Source organism: Petromyzon marinus, chromosome 40, assembly GCF_048934315.1.
Source record: "Petromyzon marinus isolate PM22_M1 ecotype Great Lakes invasive population chromosome 40, UKy_Petmar_22M1.pri1.0, whole genome shotgun sequence".
NCBI lineage: Eukaryota > Metazoa > Chordata > Hyperoartia > Petromyzontiformes > Petromyzontidae > Petromyzon > Petromyzon marinus.
Window position 1 is genome coordinate 3,842,508 of NC_133706.1, and position 22,601 is coordinate 3,865,108.

At 43.2% G+C, this 22,601-nt stretch overlaps 1 long non-coding RNA gene across 1 annotated transcript; it reads left to right on the forward strand.

Annotated features, from left to right (window-relative positions):
* Positions 1 to 9: 9 nt before the first annotated feature.
* On the forward strand, positions 10 to 20,367 carry LOC142930514 (uncharacterized). The gene is made up of 2 exons (XR_012946449.1): positions 10 to 19,344; positions 19,736 to 20,367. It is a non-coding gene; the product is annotated as an uncharacterized LOC142930514 (long non-coding RNA).
* The last annotated feature ends 2,234 nt before the right edge of the window (positions 20,368 to 22,601 follow it).

A 22,601-nucleotide genomic window follows, 5' to 3' on the forward strand; every position in this document is an offset into this window, starting at 1 on the left:
ATGTTTTGACCAAGGCTTCTGAACATCTCACCTTGGCAATTACATTAATTTTCAGAAATACAATTTGGAGGGTTGCTGCCAGAGTGTAATGGTTACCATATAAGGACTTGCAATCTGACAGTCATCAGTTCAGTCTCCTGACACAACAGTTGAAGCAATGGATCATTTTCTTAAATCTCCCCCACCTCTGTCCAATTAGCAATACAAATGGGTTCATCACTGTTTTAGCGCAGGTAATTCCACATCTTACAACATGTCTGGTCATCATGGAAGAGGAGGCCAAATACCGTGTAGAGGGGTTCTCTAGAGCTACCTTTAGTTGAGGCCCTTCTGCCAGCAGTGGCATGAGCAAGCAATTGCAAGGCTTTACCTTTTGCGATTTTGGGAGAGAGTGGATGGGAGCGGTGGTGCAGTGATTCGTGCACTGCACTATGAATTCAACACACATGCAATTGGCTTCCAGCTACGGCTAACATCAGTGACGAGTGATACCCGAACCGCTCCTGGTCCCCCACTCCACCTCTTCTCAAACCTGCCATGACCATAATGGTGAAGTATGGTAAAAAGAACCCACACGGCTGACATGACATGTTATGTCACTCACAGAATGGGATATTGAGCGAGAAAACGAGCGGACAATCTGGCGACTTACATTGGTGATTACGGAGAGGGTGGCAACGATACTCAGAATGTCGGCCCAGGCTCCAATTCCTCTTGCTCGCGAAACCACAGGCCTCATCATCTTTGTTACGAGCTTCCACGCGTCGACCCACACTTCAATGATGTTGTTGAGCAGTGCGAGCAATGGCGCAAGTGTAAATGATGCCACGAAAAGAGTGACAAACCCGAATTGGATAACTGAGGTATATTTTGAGAAGGGGTAGGGGGGCAAGGATAGGATGATGAGTGAAACAGGATATAGACATACTCTTTGGTTCTATTCGGTAATGCTCTTATGGTGCAATTACTTTAAGTAAATAAAACATGTTTTCAATGCATTGAATGTGTTTTAGTCAAAGGAGCCCCTAAAATATGATCACATTTTTGTATCATTTGTTCAAAAAATTCTCATATCCATTACATTGGCCTCTGAGATGCAACCAGCCACTACCATCTTTAATGCTAAGCTCTGATTCACCTGGGTTTCTTTTGCAGCATTTTACACCACTAAGTGGCTTTAATGACAATATCACATCCTGTATTGAGGACTCCATTAACTGTACCACACATTTTTAGGCATATGCATTGTGGCTGAAATGCCAACAAATCACAGCAGTTAACCACAGTGGACATAATGCACAAGGGTTTTAAATATATAGTATGGGGAGAAACATCAACCCAAGCTTGACCAACATAGCTGTATTGGTTAGCAGACAAGAGGAGCAAATATGTGCTCCTATTGTTTATAAAACTTAACTCTGTACATATGCACATACGCGCATGCTCAAAGACAATTATGTTGCAGTATTTACAAAGATTGGTGCCAATGGCCAAATCACCCAATATGCGTCAGATTTAATCAGATCCCAGAAGTTAAGGAGGGCTGAGCCTGGAAATTGGTTAGATGGGTGACCATGCAACAGTTGTTGACAGCTGTGGGGTTGAAGCAGCAGAGCACAGTGCAGCAAATTACATTGTTGTATTGTACATCTAAGCTCTCACATCTGTGCTCCCTGCCTTCAACAACCCGAAGTATGGGTAATATACCACCCACAACCTGTGCGACAGATACACAAGGGGCCATACACATGTGCCTATATAGTCAAATGATACCCAATTGTGTGTTTTTTTATAATAAAGTAAAACGCGTTGACTCCGTAGTGTGATCCTCTGAGCTCATCGTACCTATCTCGAGGTATTCATCAAAGAGTCCAAGTGGACTCTGGGGCTGTAGGTCCATGTCTTGCTCCCAGCGCGTGTAGACAGCCTCAGGCCTTAGCTTGGCCCGACGCTGGGCCCACCAATTGCTGAACCATCTGGAGAATTGTGGAGGGAGGTACGCATGTGCAGACACAGATACACCCTTACACACCTGCATATTAATTCGTTCATCAACTCTAGGTTGGCTATTTCATAGCTTTCCACTGCGTTTTCAGGTTGTACCATGTGAACATCCCAAGCACGTGGAGCGAAACGTCAAGACATGCCAAACAATATGCAGTATAACACAAAACATGTCAGAGAGCTGTAAAGAACAACTGCTAAAACCTAAGTAGTAGCTGTTTTTCATTTAGCTCGTTGTCAATCCACTACACTCTTGTCAGTCATGGGAGTTGCTTGTCTAATATTATGAAACTATGTAGCAAGTGTCTGATCGGAATAACGCATGATACTCACGAGGTGAACTTTGTCCAGTTGACTGGTGTTCACTGCGTAGCCGGTGCACACTGCTAACAAGCTGTCGACCTGAGTTTTATTCCCAGGCGTGGCTAACCTCAGTGGGGAGTGGTATCTGAATCAGTTCTGCGCACTAGCTTCACCAACCCGAAATGAAGACAGTAGTGATGTATGGTCAGATAAGCCCCAGGACCCAACTGGCATGAGGCACCCCTCATTGAGCAGTGGATTGACAGCACTGTACATGTGCATGTGGGTCTGGAATGCTATTGCCAATACACTTCAACTTGAATCACTACCTATGAGATCTTCACTCAAAACTGCTCTAGAGGAGTTGTACACCCCTAGCTGCCACTGCCATTCAGTGGCCTAAAATATGGCTCTAGATTTTGGTGTTATAATTTATTTATGTAGTTTATTGTTAAAAATTCGGTCACAGTCCCTATGATCACTGTTACATTGCATTTATGGCTTTTATTTTGGTGATTTCGAAAACGTTCATTTTTTGTTTTTGGCCATGTTTTTGTTTATTGTAGTACGGAGTTAGACTGATGGCCTTAATCTTAGTTGTCTTGTGGTTGTTGTTGTTATTTGACTTGCATCTCACTGGGATTTTTGCACACAGCGTTGGTGTACGGTGCTATTTCAGGAATATTTTTATTGTTTTTTTCCTGGATTTTCTGTTTGCACAGTCACATAATCACTTTAAGATGGTTTCTTGTTCATGTTTTTTGTTTGTTGAGGTTGCACCCGATTCAAGAGCCGAATGGCTCACAGGGCTATACCAAATAAATAAACTATGATAAACTATGTACGTACTGTGCCCAAATGGTGCTAACAAGGTATGCATATACACAAAGAAGTATGATGTGCAGGTGTCTTTGTGTTTTACAGTTTGATGCCTGGCCACGGTTAAGATTAATGGTGATAATTTGAGCCAGTCCTGAGCCTCCCCTAAGTCAAATCAGCCTTAATGAGTTATTGGTGTGTTGAAGAACATCAACACTGGGGAAACAAGATGGCCGACTGTGGTGCTGTGCCATGCTGTTAGTGAGCACCCCTTTGGGTAATAACAACACTTGCTCCAACAGTCTGTGTAGGCTATATCAGGGATCTTTATCTAATGTGTTCTAGAACTGGGACGATTAGATGATTTATTGTTCAACTAAAAATTGTAATCGGCTACTTATTTCATGATTGATTACACAGGCCATGTTAAAAATGGCAATCTCCCAAATATTTTCCTTCAAGGAAGTGGGGAAAGCCCCTGAAAGCCCTGCCCAGCGTGACATGGATGGCGATGTCAGATAGCCCCACCCATTACCTCCCGTCCATTGGCATACGTGGGAACAGAGATTATCTTTTTTACAACCTTTTTCATGCTTTCCAATAATGTGAGTCATTGAACCGATAATTAATCTATCAAGTATAATCATAAATCTGGCCTGTCCTCGCTGAATGCGTTTTCACATGACACATTTTCATTGTAACATGGTTCTTCTATTTCGGAAAACTTTTCACACAACGTGGAACGTGGACATTATAATGCAGAACGCACACTGTTATAACGTCGAACGCGGCCATTATAATGCGTTCCTGAGCAGTCGACGATGAACGACTGTCTTGAGTTGCGCGGCTGAGCAGTTTAATAAAGTATGCCGAATGATACAGTAACACGGCAGCCTAGCCTGACTTATTTATCCCACCATGGGATAACTGCAGGTTGATTTTACTGTGCAAATGTGATTAACTCAGTAATTCCTTGCTTTGCGTATTTTTGCTTCACGCGGACATTTTCAGGAACGCGTCTACCGCGTTAAACGAGGAAACGCTGTAATCAGACTTCACAGCTATCATGTGTTCATGCAATACTTACGGGATGATGACCTGAAAATTGCCAACCATCTGCTTCACTACCATGATGACAGTGAGTTGAGAAGTCAGTTCAAAGAGACAGCCGTTTGGGGGACACTGGATGGGGGATGGGGTGGAGAATAGATTCGGGTTAAACACTGAAGATATTAAATATTGGGAAATACATATATGGATACCACACATCATTTCTAATGATCCTCTCACTTTCTCCTCTTCAGGCAATTTCATACTGCAAAAGTGACGGCTCCATATGTTAGAGGGGACAGTGATTAAGAATATCAATATTCTCCAAATTATAAGAAACACTTTCCCCCCTCCCCCCATTTATTTAAAATAAAGAAAATGGTGGTGCATCTGATAATGTTTCGTTTGTTTTCCTTCCACCACACATCCGATGCGCACGATTGGCTGTGTACAGTGCAAAATAAGTTCAACACACAACATGCATACTGCAGTTGGTGTTTAGTATAAGGTGAGTTTAATTCCAGAGCATCTTCTAATTGAAAAAATATCGTAAAACATGAAATTAAGTTGGTAGAAAACACAGATGCACTTCAATAAGCTGTATTCTTTATCCTTTATCTGTATTGTTTTTGAGAGGATATCAATCAATTAATCGCCCTCGTGACGATTTTCTGCAAAGCTGCAGCAGGAGAAATAAGCACCTTAATCTAACACCAAATATACTCATTATAATCATCTAATGTGTTAACAAGTCTGCCTTCAAACAGAAACATGAGCAACAGGTGCACATTTTGGGCAATGGACTTTCTTCCGAGCATAGAGTGACTGCAAATACTCAGGGTGACTCTGAATGGCAATTATGTAAATGTTAAACTACGTGTCATTAACACTGTCTTAATGACATTGATTTAACGTGGCACAACGCAATGCTGCTTATTTCCTTCCTCCAGAATTCGTTCTTGATATCATATTCAGGGGCCGTTCTCTAACACAACGTGCTCCACTGCGCCACAGCGAGTCATAGGTAGTGGCTAAACATTTCCTTGAGGGGGGCTGAAATACTGTACATTTTTTAGGATGATCAAATATATAATTTGAAATAAATGGCATTTGATAAATACGGTATATAAATGAAAATGTCCAATGAGAGACCACAAATGTACTACTTGCAAAGTATGTGATAAGTAACACCCTCAAGGTAACTGGGTTACCAATTGCATCAGTCTAACACGTGTTCTGCTCGTGGTGACCTCGTGCTCTCCAGTCTGGTTTCGAAAACTTTTTTACTCCGGAGACTGTGTTAATGCTAGAGCTGGTGACCAGGTGTGAAGATAATGAGGCCTTTTAGAGTTCCAAAAGAAAGAGTCCTTATTTCGACATTTCACCAACAGCACAGTGTGAAGACAATTGTTGGGAAAAATATCAACTACAAAAGTAAAACATGAAAATGTTGTACAAACAGCATTGAAAAGACAGGGCCAACCCCTCAGATCTACACACCTCCTCGATTCTCCATTTTCCAAAGTAAGTGTAGCTTCCGGGGAAGCCGATGAATTTCCCTTTGAAAAATGCAATGTAGAAAGACGCCGAGTAGAAGTTGACGAACTGAAATAAGAATTTCTTGAGCGTCAGCCGATACTCATATTCACCTTGCATCTTGGGCATCTCTGGGTGTGATACAAAGGCACACATGGACACAAACATCAAACAGGGCAATCAGTTTTGATGTTACATAGTTTCTGGCACACAGGCTACGAAAAGCCACTGATAATGATGCTGCATTGAGGAATAGCAACATTTCACAATGTGACGTGCTTTGATATCCATTAAAATGAATTTGAAGATCAAAAGTGAATTTCAAAGATGTTGCTGGGGAATGAGTGACAGTGGACAAGTTGTTTACCAGGTGTTGTTCACCACATTCGCCCTGTGGAGTGCCCTTCAGTCTCCATTTGCAATTAAGCCATTTACACTGTCCGTATGATGTCTGAAAGCCAGTGCACTTGATTTTCAAATATCTTTAAGGTGTATCTTAGTAATTATCATGGGTCACCTTTCAGAGGGGGTGCAGGCTTCAGCAGGATAAATTACTAATAAAGGGCTCAGTAGCGGGCAACATAAGCAACACAAGCAGATAGCTGACAGCTGAATAGAAGGTAGCAATGCTGCAGTGAGAGTCAGCCCACAATTACATTCAGTGATTCAATGGATCGAAAGGTGAAATCAGAGTGCTAAGTTGGCACCATTGAGATCCTGGGTTTAAATCCAGACAGCGGCCTCTGGTAACATGTGTTCCCAAGTGCAGTGAATTAATGGCTTCAGGACGATTACTAATGATGGCATATACATCTGTAACATACACCATTTGGTTCATCACTTAATTTGGTGAAATTCTAGTTGTGAGAATGAGCAATTTGACTGTTACGGGATTAACATTATATTCCGTAGAAGTGTGGATTGAAAAGTGCTTCCCCCTAATGTGTGAAACAGAGTTCACTTGAATGAAGGGTCTCAGAGGTAGCTCACTTCTAGGGCCATTTCATAACACAAAGGTTTGCACTGGTCTACAAGAGATCCCATTGGATACTTCATCTCAAGACACGATTCTGATAGCCCAATCAGAATAAAACTGGAGGAAAAATTTAACAGAGTTCTGACAAAAACAGGCAGTAGTTGAACAAGTGACTGGATGATGCACTGATGCTGCTATTCATGGCCCCATGGTGCAAGGTTAAAATCATGATGACATTTTTACAGAGACATTATTTACCATGCACAATATTTATCCAAGCTTCAAATTTACATGTATTCTCTGGTGGCGTATAATAAAATAAACAAGCAAACCGTCATGGTGATGACACCTACCCAGATCAGTGAGTACGAGGGCCAGCTTGTCGTAACCTTTGTTGAGTAGTAATATGATTACGATGTTGAGGATGGATGCCGTGATGGTGGTAACCATATCAGGCATGAGTAGGGCACCGATCACCTTGATCTTGGTCACATGATTGGGGATACTCGAGGAGAGTATGCCAAAGATGGACAGGTGGTAAACAACCACACCCAAAATTGCAGCAAGAATCAGGAGGAGCTGCCAGTAACACAAGAAACACAGAGGTGGGTGAGATTGACAGTCTTGTAGCTCTTTTCCACTGTATAACCGAGCCGTGAGTTAGCTTGCCGAGCTAGCCTGGTGTGGCTCAGGAGGTGCCAGTTCGTTTGTCTACTGCAGAACCAAATGACTGGCAAAACATCGTACTCAGATTGTAGATATTGTGGATTTGCTGTACTAGTAACGAATTGGCATGTTCTGTTTACGTGAACAACTTTACTAATTGGCTGTGTCGGGTGGTGGCGGGTTTAATGACATATTTACGCGATCTAACAGAAAAAAATATTATGGATGATATTGGTCGCGAAAAGCCTACGTATTAAACAGAATCTGAGCTGTTTCGCTAACATCACACACAATGAACGTGTAATGGTAACGTCACTTGGTCAATTGTAGAGAATGATGCAAGGTTATGAAAGGAATTACTATCCCTGGCCCTGCTTGACCTCGAGCCACGTTCAATGTGAGGTTGAGACCAAAAGCGACTAGGCCAAGGTGAGGCCAAGGCGGCAGCTTTTTAGGCCACAATCAGTGTCAAGGTCACTCAAGGTTGGGGGCGCTAGTATGAGGCCAGTGTCAAGGTCGGTACCTCTAAGAAAACTCCTCGGACTGAGGCCACACACTCAAGGCCAAGGAGCTGAGGACGTGTTTTTTATCTGGCCTTAAGGCTGAGGACTGGTCTCGAGAAACCCAAATCGAGGTTGACAGGAGCAGGTGGATAACATGATACGGCTCATGATGTATTAATTGCCTTGGGGAACCTAGATATTTCAGGTGATTGGATTGACAAGGGGCTGTAAGTTATATAATTATGCATGTATCTATACCCCCACTTGTAATCACTCAATGGATCACACAGGAGGAGGAACAGAGATTGAGAGCGATTCTGACTGGTGGAGCAGAGTGTGGAGGTTGGGATTGGGTCAAGTAAAAATATATATGTATAACCCGTATATGAATCCACTGCTGGATGATGGCCTCCCCAAACCTGTGCAGGTTGTCAGGGTTATTTTCCCATACTTCACCATGCACACCAGTACAGGTTGGTAAAGGGTGGAAGCATAAGAATGCAGTTCTCTGTTGGCCACAAGGTAGCTCTGCAGCAGCCTACAGTCCATTTTGTGCATGATGGTTACCCATTCGTGCAGTACCCAGGCTCAAAACCTGCTTCACCTCCAAGATGAGGCACATAGCAGGTGACTTGGCCATAGTTCACTGGATCAGGAAAAGGGGTTCAATGTTGCTGTTGAGTTGGCGGACTCACCCAGAAAAAGACCATGATCCCGGAGAGGCAGTAACGGAACCTCAGTGTCCTCTTAGGCATATGAGGCTCCTCCTCCTGCACTCACAATGCACGGACACAGACGAAAAAGCATTTGTACATAGATTAGTCTGTCGGAGTGACCAATGTTAGTGTGAGCCGTTAAGGTTTACTGATGAACCATTATTTGTTTTCCCCACTACTAGTTAAGCATGCGATGATATAAAGTAATGTATTTGATGGTTCTGATGTCTGAGAGTTGAGCTGGCAACGCAGAGATTTCTTGGTTTTAATCCAGGCAGCTGCCTCCAATAAAACCAAGTAGTAAGCCGATCAGCCTGGTCACCAATATTACATTTGTTTCTTTTCTTAATTTGGCCAAATTTCACCTTTCAGAATTTAAAAAGATTAGTTTGACCATCAAGAACATATATTTTTAGCAAGGCTGATGGGAAAGGGCCACTCTCTAGTGTGTGTTCACTTGAAGGGATCTTAGGAGTAATTACGTAACATCTGCTTGAGCAAACCTTTCCATAACATAGAGTTCCAAATGGGCATTGTTTCATAATCATGCCAATAGGACAATCGGGATAATATTGGGAGTAAAACACAATTGAGCAAAGGCCAACAAATATTTTAGAAGAAAAACTAGGAAAACAGTGAACAGTTACACATGCAACATTACAAAACAGAGGTGTGTGTGTGCAATGAGGTAGTCGCCGTGGTGACGGCAGAAAGCATTACCATGGTGATGATGTTACATTTCGTGGTCGTGCAGCGAGCCAGGTACTCGGGACGGATGGGGTCTCCCTCCTGCGCCGCTGCCGTCAGGTCCCAGCGGTACGCGAGCGATGCCTGGCGACGCTTCCAAAATTTTAGGAACACCGTGGCTGTTGCGACACACCACACGGGGAGGATTTACTTTGAAAAGTAATTTTACTATCGATTGCTCAAGGATTCAAAAGTTACCTGATGTAGTCTGTTAAATGTAATGTTCAAAGTAACTTCATTAGTACTTTTTTTTCTTTCATAAATAACTTTATTGGCTTTTTTTGGTACATTGCCACAATTTTATCCCACTTGCACTACGAGTGGCATGGCATAAGATTGAGTTTTCTTTTGGATCTATAACAGAGCAGTGCTACTCTTCGTGTTACAAAACGTTACACAAAAGCGAATGTCACAGAGCTACCTCTGTGATCTCTGATCCACACAGTAGGGGTAGCTCTATCCCAACTGCTTTGCCACGGAGAGGAGCGTTTGTTACGTGATAGTCAAGCTAACATTTTTATTCTCAGAGCTGGAATGTAGCCTAATTAAGTACAGAACCAACTTTAACATTATGGATTTTTTGTATTTATTGTGCAGATATCGGTGACTGAGTTGAGACCATCATCTCACTATAAATGATAAACTGGTTTAATCGCAGGTGGCCACTTTCATTCCAACACAGAATCTCAGCGGCGGCAACGCAGCACTCTGAACTCTGAGCCACCTGGCCACTTTATATTTTTCATGGAATCGCCTTGGGGTAGCGCATTCGTTGCTTGTTGCAGAGGTTCGTGGTTCAAATTATGTGGCTGCCCTGATTAATATTGCCGGTGTATTAATTACACAAAAAATACACACCATCTGCTTCACAGTGGACATTAAAGATTATCGGTTATCATTCGTAAGAGTAGGACAATGTGTGCAAGTTATGATCCAAATTTGCCCTCATTGAGCAGTGGGTTCATAATAGGACTGTCAGGATCACTGCATACGAACATTGCAAGACATGATGGTACTGTATATGGTTGTACGTATGTATGTTGAACTTCTTTAACACTGTACGTGGCCAAATGTGCTCATCATCATTGCAAACATGTTGATACCTGTCACTGTGTCTGGACAATGTATGTCAATGCTTAGCATCACTTACCCCAAAGTCCCATGAAAACTGCGAAGAATATGGTGACCGGATTTTCATACATGTGTGAAGTCTGCAACGGCACAATCAGAGGTGTTAGTCACAATTAAATCTTAACATTCACGTCTTTTCAATATCAACAGCAGGAAAGTAACGATGCATCGATTGATTTTTAAGTTAAAATAGATTAATCACTCATGAAACATCCATTAAATTGTGGAGATGAGAATGCTCTACAATGTCTGATATTATAGCGCTATTCATGTATCAAACAAATCTGTATAAATGTGACAGAAAGAGCAAAATAAGCAATGGGCAGGTCCATGATTGTGGACATCCATTTCAGACACTTTAAAGTGAATAATCATTATTTCGGCATGACGTCAACTAATTAGCACTGAAATTCAGATTTCAAAAATACTTTGTCCACTTGTATTGATCGTGGAGAAATACTCATGAAATACATCGAGTCGGATTTACTCAGACAAAGTCACTTTTGCACTCCCGCTGGGATGTGACGATACATTCATTTTCATGTATTTGTCAAACCATCGACTTAGTCCATTAAAATGCCCTATTTACTAAAACTATAACTAACTACCTTCAAAATGATCACACGTGTATTATTAGTATCATAAATTCTCTAACACCCACACGAATGGCAGAATAGTGTTTAGCATGATGTGCTACAATCTAGTGATCATGGTTAATGTTAATGATACAATCTCATTAACGTGAATTCGTCTTGTGATAATGATGCACAGCACCAATAACCAATAAGTATCCTTATTTAGAGGGAACATCGATGGTGTATTTGTGTGATACCTTCGCAGTCTCGCAGGTATCATTTAGCCTCCAAAAGGTGCATCTTTGGTCACACTGGGGACACATGAGCAGGGATCCTCCGATGGTGTTGCATATTTCTCCACTGCAGACATAGACACGCACGAACATAAACACACTAATGGGCATAGTACACTTGGATGAGAAATATAATTTGCCTAAAGGACATGCTGCCTTTGAATGTGTCTTACTCTCCCTTTAAACAAAGTCAAACTAAACAATGGGTGCTAATATCGAGCATTTTCCAAAGTAAAATGTATTTCCTGATGTTTAATTATTATTTTCGTTGATATCAGTGGTGTAACATCTCCATGTATTGATTTGCAGGGGTGTTTACAGCCCTTTTATCAATCCACTGCTGGCTGAGGGCCTCCCCACACCTTGTGGGTCATGGGGGCTATTTGGTTCTAGTCTACGACACTGGTCAGTACGGGCTGAATATGGGAAGCGAAGACTTCAGACATAGAGTACAGCAATGTATTTCCTGCACTTCCTTCCCGCTGTCCGTCATGCAGCCCCACAGAGTCTATGTGTGTAAGTCGTATTATAAGGATACGTTTCACATTTAAACATTTTGGATTTGAATATTTTTTGCTTTTGATTTTCGGAGTATTTACAAAGAATGTACAATATATTCATGTGAACAAGAGTGACGAAACCCGATGCCACGTGATGCGTGTCGTGAGTGACGTCACAATGGGCGATGTCATGTTTTCTGAGCAATCCAAAACAATGTTTAATTTTCCCTGGATTGTCCGAAATATTGTATCTAGGTTCGATTTTTTTTATTTAATTTTATATAAACGGAGACATTTGGAACATATACAATATATTTAATGTACTATATTTGTACTGTATATGTGTATAAACTGTATAATGAGATTGTATATATGTGCATATGTACATTTAGTGGTGAAATGTTAAAGATGTGGCCCTGAAATTTCTTGCTCATGCCACTGCTGGTGGAAGGTCCTCCACTAAAGGATACTCTAGATTGCCCCTCGAGATGATATTTGGCCTACTCGTCCATAATGGCCAGACGTCTTGGACACGGTGGGAGTACCCACATTTTACCCCACCACATGTGAACTGCCAATCATCTAACCGCAGTGTCTCTGTTTATACTGCTGAGCATAGGTGGGATAATTGAAGAAACCTAGCCATTATTTCAGCTGTCATGCCAGGCGATCGCACTGGAAAGCTCTAAACTGCAATTCCAGTGATATAACTATATCACCATGGCAGCATCCCATGGGATTGTATATAAGTGTATATGTATGTTTATGTGTACTGTACGTGTATATGTAGCCTTAGTAGGTGCTTGCCTGATACTCATTATTCAGTCTGTATTGCCATGCAAGAGATCTCTGTGTGAGTTCTACATCTGATACATGCGTGTATGTGTGTGTTTGTATGCATTTGTCTGTATGCATGTGTCGGGCCAGTACCTAGTGATGTCACGGTCCTTGCTGAATACTCCAAAGAAAAAGGAGATCAGGCCGACGATTGCAGTGAAGATCAGCATCTTTGTGTAGAAGCCGAGCCATGCAAAATAGAGCCCCACTTGCTCCCCGAAGTATGACCTGTGCCGACAACATCACTCGCACACACAGCGCAAACATCACCAACCGCACATGGCACCAGTGGTGTAGCTATCGAATATGTAAGCAAGGGCCATGTGCTGGAGGGAAATGTGAAGAGCAGGGAAGGCATGGGCAAATGCTATTCTGGAACTCCACTTCCCCAGCCTTCTGTGCTATCAACTCACAGCTAGCATTCAAGTCCAGCCTTAGGACCTTCCTGGACAGGGCACATCCCTAAGAGGTACGATGACCTGTGGTCAAGACTAAGAATGATGTGGCAGTCAAGAGAAGGAATGCATCTGAAAGGATGTGCGCCACAGAGATTTAAGTAATAAAATCAGCATGTGTGCAGGGGCTACATCGATCGTTGCATCAGGAGACTGGGAGAGATGGTGAAGGCTTGGAGAAGTCTTCATCCAGCAGTGGATAGGGCATGAACTTACCGCACAAGGTCAAGAGGCTGCTCCTTGAAAGAGCGTCCGGCTCTCGCCCACTCCCGTCGCAGCGTGTTGCGGTCGCCCAGCGTGTTCGGGTTTTTGGTGGGATGAACAGACTCACTCTGACATGGGGAACGTAATTGTTAGTCACAAACACTGCATGGACATTCACAAATTACCAGGTCCACCCCCCAAAACTCTGCCGTGGCGCTGCTGTGGTGTATTGGTGTTGAACAATGGGGAACGTAATTGTTAGTCACAAACACTGCATGGACATTCACAAATTACCAGCTCCACCCCCCAAAACTCTGCCGTGGCGCTGCTGTGGTGTAATGGTGTTGCACACTGCACTGGACTTGCAAAGTTAGAGGTCGCCCATTTGATTTCATGGGAACGACAGTTAAAACAATGACCACGTTTCTTAATCATGCTGCTTCTGCCCAGCAAGCAGTGTAAATGGGTGCACCACAGTTAGTCTATTGGTTGGTCACGTGTTGTGGGATGAAGTGTGGGTACTTCTAATTCTTCCAAAGACTTCTGTCCCACGTGAAATAGTCGGCCAAATACCCTTAAGTATGTGGTAAGCTTTAGACTATGCTGTAGCGTCCTATACAGGTGTGCAATTCAGGTGTCATACATGGGCCTCCCGTCGGGTGTCAGTGTGCCCTCCACCCCCTTCCCCCCCAACAACTTACGTCATGCAGTGGATAGGCTGCAGTATAGCAGCCATTTTCAATCATTTGGTTGATATTTAATATGTTCGTGCTGTCTTGTGGCATGGGGCTTTGCAGCATGTAGTGGACCTGTGTGAGCACACATGACACACATGACAAACATAACATGCATGAAACATAGGGCTGGGTGGGTAAGCTATTATTTACTCACTCCACTCTGAAATGTTTCCCCCTCTCCAACCACCACCAGCCTACACAGTTAAAATGGGCCCACAACTCTTATTGAGTCCCTACTCGGAAGGGTCCCAGAACACCCCAAAAACTGAAGTAGATATGTACCGATTTCAGCAAGTACAATGTCCAAATTTCAAGGAGACATTTTCTGCATGCTTCCCATACACAAAGGCAATTTATTCAGAATACAAATACTTTCAAAACCCCAAATGCCCACAATATTGGCTCGACAGGATACCTGCTCACCAGGAACCATATCAACAGTAGTCTGTCATTCTTTTGTTGTGCAGGGGAGAGTGATTGAGGGGGCGTGGTTATATAATGTGGGCAGGACTTACAAAGGGAGGGGCTGCTAGCTCACCATGTCTCCTGGTTAAGCATCCCAAAAATTTGGTAGCTTTCTCTACAGGGACACATTACCACAACCCCTAAACCATAAATCCAGGCATTCTTAATAAACCATAATGATTTACACTTCTAACCACATGTCACTCAGAGATCACAAGTTGCGATACAGAGCTAAAAACTTTTAGTGAAATAGTCTGGTTGTTTGGGCACGGCTCCCGGGTTCAGGTGGTGAATATTTCCCAGGTAGTGAAGAGGCCCACTGTCTGAGCCTGACACCTGGGGGAGGTCGCTCTCCTTGAGTGGCACCTGTTTGATTTTAAATGTATTAAACGCTTTGCCTCGAGCACATGGAATCATCATCATCAGCCAAAATCAGTCCACGAATGGTTGAAGGTCTCCCAAAGTTGTTGCAATCTATACAAGTCCTATAATACAACAAGTCCTATAATACAAGTCCTATAATACAAGTCCTATAATTAAACAAGTCCTATAATACAACAAGTCCTATAATACAACAATTTCAATAATACAAGTCCTATAATACAAGTCCTATAATACAACAAGTCCTATAATACAACAAGTCCTATAATTCAACAAGTCCTATAATACAACAAGTCTTATAATACAAGTCCTATAATACAACAATTAATATGCCAAAAGCCTCCACTACATACCCCACCCACTCTTCAAGTTGTCCCACCAATACCCCCAGTCATGAGCACACGCACATGAGCCAATCTTATCTCGCCATCTCTATGCTATACATCATCTTGGGCACGTTCTCTCCTTCGGCTGCCACTCCAATGTCATTTTCGGCCAGGATACATCATCCCTTCAAGCAACGTGCCCTTCCCGAGCCCATTCACTTTTCTAAAAAGAGTCACTATAATGCTGCTAATATGCATATTTTTTACAAATGTACGTTTCTATAATCCGTTTGTATATTTACGTCTCTTGATATCTCATGTCAGTGCTACAATTATTATCTTTGGACGTCATAAATTATAATCATCACAATCATCACCCTCACCATCATACTCTGTATCACATGCATGATCATCGCAAATATCATCACAACCATGTATCCTCACAAACATTATCATCACATTCATTATCACCATCATAATCACAATCATCACCACAATCGTCATCACAATCATCAGCATCATCATCATTACAATGATCATCAGAATCTTGCCTGGATGTGGAGAATCTCGGCATAGGTGGTGAGTGGGTTCCATGGCGCGTGTACTTTCACAAAGGTGCGTCCGCTCACCGACTCCTAGTGGACGGCACGACGTTCATTGTCAGACTCTAGATGAGTGCGTTTAGTTGTATTTATAGTGGGTTCCACGGAGACTGGAGACGTTGTCTTTAGAGGCAATACGATTTAGTTGTAACTCTAAACCAGACTCCCCTTAACTCCCACTATCTAGGGAGGTACAGCCTCCGGGCTAGCGTGCCCTCACATTTAGTCAACCTGGCTCTTAGCCCTCCGGCTATCTGTGCCCTAGGGGAGGCTAACTGACCCGACCCAGCCAAGGTGCGGGTCCTAACTACTGGTCTGCGCTCGGCCCCGGCGCTTACAAAGACGTCGAGGCCCAGGGTCCCAGGGGCACCTCGAGCTGTGCTTGAGGTGCCCCTTTTATACACTTCCTGGGGACTCTCCGCCCCTGGTACCGCCCTCTTTCTGGAACTTTCCAGGGGGCTCTGGAAGAACCCCCCAACCCCTCACCTGGGGTCGGGGGGGGGGGAGAACCCGGCCCCTCAATGGTCCGGCTCTTTCCGACCATCCCCAGCTCAGGGTGGCACCCCCTATGGGCCCGTGCCCGCAACTGCAGTTGAGTATTATACCGACGGTATAAGGTGTGCATTTCCGACGCTACATATTTATTAGACTTTCTTTGACCAGGTGAGAGCTCAAGGGAACAGGATGGTCTCATTTGCAAGAGTGTCCACGGCCGCGTGGATTTTCGAGCTTGTGTCACGTGTTGTTGGGACCTCGTGCCGATCAACGTGTGGCACAACCCAAAAGCAAATTGCATAATGTACGTACAGTTAGCGACACTTATTACTACAGTATAAATAGCTGGCATGCCACATTAAGGTGGAGGCGGTTTATACCCTGCAGTATAAATGGGTAAGCCACAATTAATCCATCTTAGGATTGTGCATGGTGGGGTAAAGTGTGGGTATTCGCTATCTCTTTCAAGACGTCTGGCAAGCATAGAAGATTAGGCCATATACCCTCCAGCGGGGATCTTTAGCGCTCCTACTCAAGGAATGTATGCCAGCAGTGATATTATAAAGCAATCACAGTCTTACGCCTTTTTATTTGTATACAGTGTCTGTCATCTATAGCAGAGAGACACGCAGGAAACTTACCTCCTTGGGTTCAATCTCGAGATCTAGCCCCATCTTCATCAGGCTTGCCTGATATTCGGTCCTCTTCTTCTGTCAAACAAAATTGACCATCTGTGTTATACATTATTCTCAGTTGTGTCACTGTGGGAGTCAAGTCAAGAGGTGAGGAAGCGTCTTGAACTCTTACAGTGAGCAGAGCCTCACATTTGAATCAATCAGAGAACGACTCTGCAAAGTAGCATCACTGAACTGCTTCAGTCGGTGTCACTTCAGCAGACCTTAATAAAATAAAAATGTGCACAGCTCTTTGTCAATCAACTGTTTGAGTTCACCTTATTTGTTACAGGGATGGTCCCACTTAGCTAGTTGCTTTGCTATTTTACAAGGGAGATCCATTGTGCGTGGGTACAGTAGCAACAAAATAAACACCAAAACATCAATATTGCAGAGAATGCGTACTGGGTACTTAAGGAATATTGCACAACTAAAAAAGGCATTAATGGTCACAAACTAAACACACGTGAATCTGATAAAAGTTCAAACAATATGAGCAAGAAGTGGCAGAAAATGTTAGGTACAGGTGCAACTAAGTTCAGTGTTTTTGTTGAATAGGGACACAAATTGGGTGGTGAAGGGAGGGAACCCAGCTGCAGATGACTGGCAATGGTATTTCAGAAACGTTGAGCAGCAATGCAGAAATAATTATACCATATAAAGTTTTAACAAATGGGATGTTTAATAGGAGTAAGATATGTCATGCCACTGCTTAGCCTTGAACTGAATTAAGCTACATTGCAGAGTTCATAGTGCAGTGCGCTAACCAGTGAACCAGCACTCCTCCATCGAGGCCTCACACAGGGCTTAACAGTGCTGCTTTAAGGCAAAATCACAATAACATTGATCGGAGCTCAGAAATTAAGCAGGATGGAGCCTGCTTAATAATTGGATGGGTGGCCACCAGACCTTGCAAAACGTTAATAGGCATTGTGATTGTGAGGTGTGGCCGGGAGATGGTAGTGCTGGGCATCGCCCTTATTCCGGCATCCTCCCACACCGCGCCAAACTCCCATTCATGGTATTGGCCAAATATCTCAATGTAGGGCCCTCTCCTGTCATCTTCCAGTAACTTCACTGATTATCGAGTTTGTAAAGTTTGTGAAATCTAAGTGATCCTCCAACCTTCGTGTAAAAATTTGCAGATCCTAGCCTGGACACATCTGAAGTTCAAACAGTAACAGCTCATGCACTGATTTATCCCATATTCTTGACTTTTTTTCACAAACTCCACAAACGGATAACATAATTAGTTACTGATGGCGAAAAGTAAGGCAACATTGCAGGATTGCCGTTCAGGGGTCAAGGAATTTAGAGGAGAGCAAATTCATTGTGTACCAGTAAAATGTCTGTGGGTCTTACATTGCAGGTGGCATGCTGCTTGTGGAGGACATCATCTCGGGCATGTGCAGCCTCACTGCTGCGCTGCAGCGGTCGTGGTTCAGAGCCCGATGTTCAGTCTAACCACGGACCAGCTCCTAGTGGCGCCAGCTGACGGTTCCTCCATGTCCTTGCTCCGCTCGCCTGGCGCCCACCGAGGTCTCGCGTTGTCGCACAGAGGCAAGCGGTCATCTCTCGGGGTCACCGCGCATAGCCTCGGCGCATCATTGGTGAGGGGCAATAAGCCAACTGAACGGTTGAGCTAAATAGCGAGAAGCAGCAAGGCTCTGCCGCCGTTAAATTTGTCAGCGAAGCCCAAAAATTATTTATTTTCTAACCAGAAGAACGTTTTGTCGTACTTACGGACCAGTGAAGCAACTAGGCATGAGCACTTGCCGAACGGCGGCGGCTGTGCAACAAGTACCTATTCCAGGTGGTTGACAAGCCAAAAGGATGAGCTGGATGTGTCAGGGATCACGAGCATTCCTGAGCTCAGGTACCCGGCCTGGCTGCGTGACTGCGATGTGGAATCCCAGACCAGCAGCCACTAGACGGATACCAGCACGAAGAGAGCAGGTGCCGCTCAGAGCTCGCAAAGCAGACCAAAGTACCCAGAGTGGCTCAAAGATTTGGACATCTCCAGCCTTACGAATGTAGCCAACGAGGAGCCCGTGTCAGAGGACCTTAGATCCCTAGGTGTGTGTATATATAGTCTGTTTATAGCAGATGACATTTGATATATTTTCAGGTACATATTCAGTCTTTTCTCACAGAGACGGCCAAGCGGCTACCCATGTGGTTGTGACATGCGATGCGTGATTCTTGATGCACAGCCTCATTGGAGGAGCTGCTGAGCAGGGCGCGCATGGCGTTGGACTCCCCCGGCTTGGAGGCCCCCTCCCCGGGCAGCTTCAACACGGACATCTTCCTAGGGGCTGATCGTCCCTGGGAAAACCCCTCCACGCCATTGTGAATTTATCTTTATATTCACACTCACGCGCAGCATAGAGGCTGCACCGCCTCTAAGTATGATGTCAGATTATGAATGTTATAAGCTAAGCAGGTAAGCCTGGTTATTACTTGGATGGGAGACTATTTGGGAATAGCATGTATTAGACATTTTGGCTGCGAGGTAACCAGGAGTTAGTAATACAGCAATGGAATCTTGAATCCATTTGCGGAGTTTTGCATTTTACTCCCTCTGTTTTCACCGGGTTCTCCGGTTTCCTCTCACATACCACTCGCTGATGAAATTTGCAAAATATCACTACCAAACCCTCCTGAGACTTGGTGAGATTGTTCTGGCTTCCACCATGATAAGTCAACCAAGTAATTTTCTCTCAATCGTGTCTCTTCTCAGGGCCGTGTACCACCTGTCGTGTCTGAAAGAGCTGGTTGACATCATCAAGAAGAACAAGGATGGCTGACTACCTGTGATGTAGAAAGCCCAAAAGCACTTTATGGCGGTGGTCGAGGTTTGTCCTCAGAAGGATATGTTCGCTTGGTCCTCCTGCTAATTAATGGTTGTTAAACATCAACGGTACTCCAGGTGCTGTGGTGTGAATCGCAATTACTTGTGAACTTGTGGGGCCCGTGGGGCACAGTAATTGCCCTGTTAACGGAAGTGCCACAACAAAGTATTGGAAAAATGTGATGAAATTCGTTCAGGGTTGGAGTTAGTGAATGGTTGCAGCAGTATTTTGCACAGCAACTCCATACAGACTCAAACGTCACTTGAAAGAGAACGGATATGTGAACAATATTTTGAGCACAACTAAACCAATTTTGGTTTTAGCCATTTTGGAAGGAGCCTACTTTATTGGGAACATACATGCTAGTATTTTTGTAGTTATAAACATTTGGGAAATCACTGTAAAAGTACATTTGCTTATTTAGATTGCACTATACCTGTATTGTAAAATTTCAGAACCTTTTACGTAATTTGTAATCAATAAACCAAAGTTGTATATTGTATGCAACCCATGACTTGGATTGTTTTTATCATGTCTTGTTTAGCATGGTTGGTTATGTACAGTGTGAAATAAATTCAACATACATTAAATATTTTCTGATATTTGAATGTTTTATATTGTACATGTCTCAGATTTATTGTAAAATAAATATACAAAGGCTTATACACATGGAATTGAAAATATTCAGCTATGATTTGTATTTCTCAAGTATTTTAAGAAAAGTCAGCGAGTCTCGTGACATGTCTTCACATTTGGGGGTGATGATTGTGTTGGATATCCAAGCATTAACCTGCTTACATTCCTAGAGTATGTAAGCTTTAAATCTAGAATATGTATGGTGAATTTGGGCATTCTGGGTGATTGGGTTTTAGACCAAACACAGGCAGATGGTTGGGGATAGATGTTTTCAAGCATCTATTAATTATTCATCGGCATGTACTATCTTACTAGGATGTAAAGTTCAAAAACATGGTTCATGAAGGGAATGGAATAAAAACTCAACTGGAATTCAATGCAAAGATCTAGCCATATGTCGTTTACTGGACACCAGGGTTGCCAAACAACACATAAAAGATGTGTATCAGGCACAGCCTCTGCATTATGAAAAAAATATCACTTCCTGAAGTGCATTTTTCTTCTCCTGTCTTAGGACACCATCAAAATAAATTAGAGCAAATGTGACTCGACTGACACAGGCAGCATTTATACTTGTGAAGTGTCCTCCTTCCAACGTGTGGTGTGTGTCGCACACACTGTCGGAGACGAGGTAGTTGCGGGAGACATCGTCTCTTTATTATCTTCTTCTTTGGTTCTTTCGGTAAAGTCACGTAGAATGAGAATAAAATAATAAATTGATAAAATAAAATAACACAATAATATTCTCACGACGTTTCGGCCACAACACAAGCGGCCTTCATCAGGTGAAGGGACGAGACTGTCTGGTAGGACAGCGCTGGAGTGAAAGAGCCACGTTTAGATCACGGTCTTTAAGCTGTGTGAGAGGAACAAAGCGCCTTGACAAAGGAATTAGCATATAATTTAGCATTGAAATGGCTGAATGATTAGCTTGTGACTGGTCACAGAAATAGTTATGTTAAAAGTTAAAGCATACACATCCGCAGAGGCACCCCTTGACAATGGAATTAGCATAGAATTTAGCATTGAAATAGCTAAGTTAAAGCATACACATCCGCAGAGGCACCCCTTGACAATGGAATTAGCATAGAATTTAGCATTGAAATAGCTGAGTGATTAGCTTGTAACTGCTCACAGAAATAGCTACGTTAAAGTCAGACCATACACATTCACCGAGGCACTTAGTACAAATCAAACAGGATAATTTAGCATTGAAATAACTAGGCGAATTTAGCATTGAAATAACTGAGTGATTAGCTAGTGACTGGTCACAGAAATGACTATGTTGAAGTCAAGGCCTACACATCTGAGCTATTCACAGTACTATATAGTGAACCAATAAAAACTAAATGTTATCAATAAACTCTATATTCTCCAATCAGCTAAGCTACCAACAATAAGTCGTTATATGTCACAATGCTATATGGCGAAAAAAATGGGTGGATTCTTACCCTCAACTTTAGCACCACGGATAGCTACGGGCCCCGTTCAGACGGACGAGTTCGTCCATGGTCGGAACAGAGGAGGGGGAGAGAGACAGCTGCGAGGCCCTAGTATACTCCATGTTGTAAAACCATACCATTAACCGTGGTGTGAGAGGTATTAAGAGGCAATGCTGGTGAAAGAGCTGTGGTCTGAAGGTCATCGTAAAAATACAATTAATTAAGAACAGAAATGATTTAAAACATCTTTCCAGTGGTTACTAAGCCAGAATCCATCTTCTCGGTTGAAATTGTCTCTGTGCTTGTATATGTGAATGGCCTCATGAACGAATCTCTCATGGTAGCCGGTTGGTTTGCAAAGAACCTCTGTCTTGGACAAGTCAATGTCATGTGAGCCCACTGAATTATAACAGTGATCTGCCACGGCAGAGGAGTTCGTCCTACCGTGTTTCAAGTCTGCTTTATGTTCGCGGATGCGGTCCGAGATATGTCTTTTGGTTTCTCCAATGTAGCTACTACCACAGAGGCACTTTAGTTTGTAAACGCCTGGGTACTGTATGTCTGGAACAGCATCTTTTACAGATGGAACTAAATCACGGATTTTTTGTACTGTGTTGAATCGGACCTGGATCTTGTGTTTATTCAGGATTTTGGAGATCTTTTTAGTGACCCCTGC